Genomic DNA, 6,458 nt, shown 5'->3' on the forward strand with positions numbered 1-6,458 from the left:
AGATGCCTTCTCTGGGATCCGAATCTTGGGCTAAGGGGCAGAAAACGGTGTGCCAGCACCCTGAGCAGACCATTAACTCATTCCTGCTGACTCAGAACCTGAGAGCAGTCTCAGTTCCTGTCCCTCCTGAGCCTGAATATTTGGATTTCTTCTTGATTCTGTTGGCTGTCCATATGTTTCCACTGAAATCTGTTTCTGGCTAAAGCATCCCAAACTAATTTCTTCTGATTGAATCCTGAGGGACATAATTCATTCAGTGTGTGTATGTGTGTGTGTGTGCACGCACACGCATGCATATATGTTGTATGTATGTGTGTATACATATACACCCAAATATGTGTGTTTTGCCCTGGAAGCAGGGTCTGTTCATTTTACAGTCAATCATACAACAAATACATATTCAGTTTACCACACATATGCCTTCCACTAACATCTAGGCCACTGAGCTAGGAATAGAAAGCAGTAAAAGGAGTAAGATTCAATGCTTTGCTTTGAACCCGTGGTGCATGTGTGTGTATGTGTTTAGCCAGGAGAAGAATCCCACAAACTCACCATACCCTGTTGTAGTGGACACCTATTGGATTATAAGCCTTGTCCTTCTAAATTGGTGGCAGTGGGATTGGGGCAGGGAGTGGTAGCCATTTCTCCTGCACGCTGCCTGCCGCAAGCTGAACCCCTCATCCAACCTAGGCCAATCATATTTTTCTCCCAGGAACTTAGAATGGGGAAGGGGAAACAGGTGTGGGAGGGGAGGAGCGAGAAGGAGAGAAGGACAGAGAGAAAGGTTGAGACACGGAGTTAGTGGGTTTCCTCCATGTGGGTGAATCATAAACACTTGAATGGAATAGGAAACCATCTTCTGCCCATGGAGTGCATGAGTAACACAGCAAGGTAGTTTGCCGAGAAAGAAGAATGGCGGGACCATCAGTGAGAAACCAAGATGAGAGGCGGCGAGAGGCCACCCAGCTACGGGCCGCAGACCCTTTTTGAGACCTACATGCACTTCTGTCTTTGGATTCCGTGCGACCCCTGGATCCCAATAATGTATTCTCACTTGCATGGCCAGCTCAAGTACTTGCAACTCGGAGTCCTAATACAAGCATGAATTTCAAGTGCCGTGGAAACCCAACCTATAGAAAGACACTCTCTAGGGTGAGAAGAGACTCTACAAGGCTGTCTGTACATGGTAGGTATTATTTCACCCCTCTTTTGTCAGACTCACAGAACGTTCACCTTTCCTTACATCCCTAAATGCTACTGTCGGTCTTGTATTTCATGTTGTGTCACTCCACTGAATCCTCCAAGTGGGATTAGTTGAATTCTGTTTCATCGTGGAAGACAACTATTTATAAATGTAGGCTTATGTTTTTACATTTAGGGTAACCACTCCTAAGATACTTGCAGAATTAGATACTTCAGCATTGGCATATTTTGCTTTCATTGCTGTGTTCTGCTGTTCAATAGCTTCCATTTCTATGTTCCATGAACATAAATATATTACCACCACAGATTAAGATTTGAAGCAAGTCTGGAGTGCCTGGGGTGGCTCAGTTAGTTAAGCGTCTGACTCTGGCTCAGGTCATGATCTCACCATAAGTTTAAGCCCCGCATCGGCTCTCTGCTTTCAGCACAGAGGCTGCTTCAGATCCTCTGTCTCCTTCTCTCTCTCTCTCAAAAATAAAACTGCCTTGGTGGCTCAGTTGGTTAAGCATCCAGTTCTTGGTTTCAGCTCAGGTCACAATCTCATGGTTCGAGAGTTCAAGCCCCGCATGGGGCTCTACACTGACAGGGCAGAGCCTGTTTGGAGTTCTTTCTCTCTCCCTCTCTCTCTGCCCCTCCCCTGCTTGATCTCCTTCTCTCTCTCAAAATAAATTAATTAATTAATTAAAAAAAAAAAAGATTTAAAGCAAGTCTGACATTCACACAGTCCTTCACAAGGACACCATCAGAGGGCATACAGCGAAATTGATCAGTTGTAGCCTATACTGCACAGCATATAATACCAAATCTTTTTCTGTCATGGTTGCCATGACTAAGAACTCTTTGGTCCCATCCAAATCCTTGCTGACGCCATTCGTTAACACAGCTAACCAGAGGGTACTGTTCACACCTGTGCACTCGTCAATCGAATACACCACTGATAATTTTAGAGTCGCTTAACTGATGCGCAAATTTTGGAAAATTAACTGGACATGTCGTTCGGCTGCTCGTGTTCTTTCGTTGTCTTGAACAGTACCCGCCTGCAGGGAGCACGGCCTTTCCAGGGAGCACAGCCTTTCCTGTGCTCTCCCGGTGTCCGTCTGCAGGCCGGGGACCCCAGGAGACTGCCACTCTGGAGTTCAGGCTGCAGGCCCACTGTGGTTCTCCCATTAAGCCCTGACCTCTAATGTGCCTCTCTCAATTATAAAAATGACCTTTTGGCCTCCATCTTTAATCTTTACTTTGTTTCTCACCTTGTTCAGAACCTAGGTGTGGGAAAAAAAGTGCAATTGACTGGGGGCTCCTTTGGCAAGCCCAGAAAACCATACCTCTAATTTTTCCCTCCTCATTTTGCACATGCTGAGTTCCAGTTTTTCCCAGTTGCTGGTTAGGGCAGATATATTTTGCTGCATTCAATAAATACTTTTATAAGCTCACATCGGTAAAAGGCTTAAATGTCCTGATGTCAAATTCATAACCGCATTTTTTTAATGTGTATTTATTTTTGAGAGAGAGAGAGAGGGAGAATGAGAGGCGGAGGAGCAGAGAGAGCGGGAGACACAGAATCTGAAGCAGGCTCCAGGCTCTGAGCTGTCAGTACAGAGCCCGACGCGGGGCTCAAACCCATGGACCAGATCTTGAGATCATGACCTGAGCTGAAGTCGGATGCTTAAACCCACTGAGCCACCCAGCTGTCCCCATAACCTCATATTGCAGCAACTTCACTCACTTTATTCACATGTTAAAATGAACTTCTGAAATGTTTATCTTCTTTTTTAGTTTGGCAAAGTTTTCATCCTGTATTGTCTCATTTATCCTTATTCTCCTTATGGTTTTTTATAACAAATATTGATTTGTGTTCTTTAGATACAGTCATTCTTTATATAATAAACATAGCAATATTCTTGATTTCCACAGAGAAATAGTCTCTCACAGTTTACTTAAAATAGGTGGCCCTTTCAGTCTAAAGGGTTTTGTTGTTTTTTTTTCCTCATCTATGCTAAAGGCATAAGAGCAGAAAACGAAACCCGTTTCTTTAAAAAGAAGCCGAAACCCGATTTTTATGTGAAATTTCAGTTAAAAAACATTTTTTAATGTTTATTTATTTATTTTTGAGAGAGGGAGAGAGAGAATCCCACGCAGGCTTCACATCATCAGCAAAGAGCCTGATGCAGGGCTTGAACTCACGAACCGTGAGATCATGACCTGAGCCAAAATCAGGAGTTGGACACTTAACCAACTGAGCACCTAAATTTTTTAAAAATTAATTAATTTTTGGGGCGCCTGGGTGGCGCAGTCGGTTGGGCGTCCGACTTCAGCCAGGTCACGATCTCGCGGTCCGTGAGTTTGAGCCCCGCGTCAGGCTCTGGGCTGATGGCTCAGAGCCTGGAGCCTGTTTCCAATTCTGTGTCTCCCTCTCTCTCTGCCCCTCCCCCGTTCATGCTCTGTCTCTCTCTGTCCCAAAAATAAATAAACGTTGAAAAAAAAAATTAAAAAAAATTAATTAATTTTTTAATTAAAAAAGTACTGCCTCACGTCAAAAAGAATCACTGAGCATATCAACAAAATATATTTGTTTTTTGGTCAGAATCCTCCCTAATTCCCCAAGGGCTGCTAGTTTGCCTATTACCAGAGGCATTAAGGAGCTCCTGATGTGGTTGGGCACAGACTATCTTTGTCATGAAATCTGTGGGGGCCAGGATTGGGGCCCCTCTTTGGGACAGGCTGTCTTCCTTTCACGGGGCTGAGATGCTTAGAGCAGGGAACAGAAGGGGGTAGGCATGGTGAGCCTATCCCAGCTAAGAACCCATTTTGCATTTTGCCTCTGGGGCAACCCAGGCACCTGGTGACTCACCAGCACTCTCTCCCAGATTCCAAGCTGGCGAATTCCACTCTCAGACTTTCTTTCCCTTAATTTTTCTTTCCCTCTGAATCTGCCCATTCTCTCTGTTTCTATTTTCTAAACTGGAGAAGTTCAGGTTCTGTAGACTGGGGGGTACTTGTGAATCTTACCAACTGGGGAACACAGCTAACAGCCGAAATAAGAAATATACAGTCACATTAGAAAGGCAAAATGTCTTGGGCTAAAATATAACAGCCAGGAAAAAAAATATTTCAATTGTTGTAGAAAAATATAATATTACAGAATCCAAAATGAAAACTACTTTTAAGAGACATATAGAACATTTTAAGCTTTCCTATAAAACTGATTTGGTAAGTTTTATCACACATGATAAAACTTTTTACAAGCCTTTGTTTTAATAAATTAAAAACAAGGGATTTTTTTTAGTATATTTTTTATGTTTTTTGATTATTTAAATATCCACTTTTTGGAATTGCTTATTCAAATTTATTGGATCATTTCCCATTAGATTGCCTTTTTCTTATGGATTTGTACAAGTCTTTCTTCTTCTCTTTCACTCTTTTTTTCTTTCCTTTTCTTTCTTTCTTTTTTTTCTTTTGGCCTACTCCAAGGTCATGAAGGTATTCTTCTGTGTTATCTTCTGGAAGGCTTATGATTTTACTTTTAACATTTAAAATTACAATCTATCGGGGTGCCTGGGTGGCTTAGTCACCTGAGTGTCCGACTGACTCCTGATTTCAGCTCAGGTCATGATCTCAGGGTCATGGGATTGAGCCCCACATGCTGAGTGTGGAGCCTGCTTGAGATTCTCACTCTCTCTCTGCTCCTCCCCCTGCTTGTGCTCTCTTTCTCTCTAAAGTAAAAACATAAATACATTTTAAAAATTTTAAAAAAGGTGTGCTTGGGTGGCTCAGTCAGTTAAGTGACCGACTTTGGCTCAGGTTACAATCGCTCAGCTCATGAATTCGAGTCCTGAGTCAGGCTCTGTGCTGACAGCTCAGAGCCTGGAGCCTACTTAAAATTCTGTGTCGCCTTCTCTCTCTGCCCCTTCTCCACTTACTCAATCTCTCTCTCTCTCTCTCTCTCTCTCTCAAAAATAAACATTAAAAAATTAAAAACATTAAAAATTATAATAAGTTTATAATCCACCTGGAATTAACTTGTTTTGTGTGAAGTACGGAGGAAGTTCCTTTCTTTCTTAATTTAGATATCCTATTAGCCCAGATTCTTTTATTGAAAAGACTGTCCTATCCTTACCACACTGCATATAGCTTTGTCATAAGTGAAGGTATGTGGGTCTACTCTGTCCATTCGTTTTTCAAGTTTGTTTTTCCTTAAGCTTTAAAAATGACCCGTATGTGGAAGGCAATGTCTAAGACGGTTCCAACGATCCCCATCTCCTGATATTCACACCCTGGTGTTGTTCTCTCCCACAATGCATCAAGACTGATTTGTGTGACCAACAGAATACAGCAGCAGGAATGGTATACCCCACTCCCAGAATGAGGTTATAAAAGATGATGAGGCTTCTGTTTCCTTCTCTCTCTCCTTCTCTCTCTCTCTCTCTCTGTCACTTGTTCTAGGGAAACCAGATGTCATTTCCTGAGGATATTCAGACATTTTTGTGGAGAGATTCACATGACAAGTGACTGAGCCCTCCACCCGACAGTCTATGGCACAACCTCGTGAGTGAACTTGGAAAGAGATCCTCTAGCCTTCTGATGACTGCAGACCCAGAGCATGGCTTGGCTGCCACATCATGAAAGGCCTTGAGCCAGAACCACCCAGCAGCCCTGTTTATGGATTCCTAACTTTCAGAAATCAAGTGAGATAATGTTTGTGGTTTTAGCCTACTATATTTTGGCCTGGTTTATTACATAACAATAACTAACATCCCATTTTCACTTAAAAATGCTCACGTATTGAAAAATACTAACAGAACTCCTAAAACTGTTTGTCAGTTTTTATGAGTTATTTCTGTTGAAATGTCAAAGGCATTTTTAAAGCAGAGAATTGCCTATTAATGCCTTACATGCAGTAAGAATACAGGCAGCTCTGACTTTGAGCACACTATTGTTGCAGAAAATAATGTCGCAGCAACTGACAGAATGAGAAAAAAAGCAAGATTAAATCTAAGATGTGGGGATAATTTCTCGGGATCCCTTCCTTCTGGACTATTTATGATCCTGGTGGAAGCCTAAGAAGCCTATTTCTTTAAAATCCTTAAAGTAAAGAGCAATCACCGTTCCTCTTCCTTCTTCTCTTTTTATTCCTACACTGACAGTCTTTTTAAAAAATTAATTAATTAGGGGCACCTGGGTGGCTCAGTCAGCTAAGCATCTGACTCTTGATTTTGGCTCAGGCCATGATCTCATGGTTTGTGAGATCGAGCCCT

The sequence above is a fragment of the Herpailurus yagouaroundi genome, unplaced genomic scaffold (genome assembly GCF_014898765.1).
Source record: "Herpailurus yagouaroundi ecotype Mexico unplaced genomic scaffold, PumYag 186, whole genome shotgun sequence".
In the NCBI taxonomy this organism is placed as follows: Eukaryota; Metazoa; Chordata; class Mammalia; order Carnivora; family Felidae; genus Herpailurus; species Herpailurus yagouaroundi.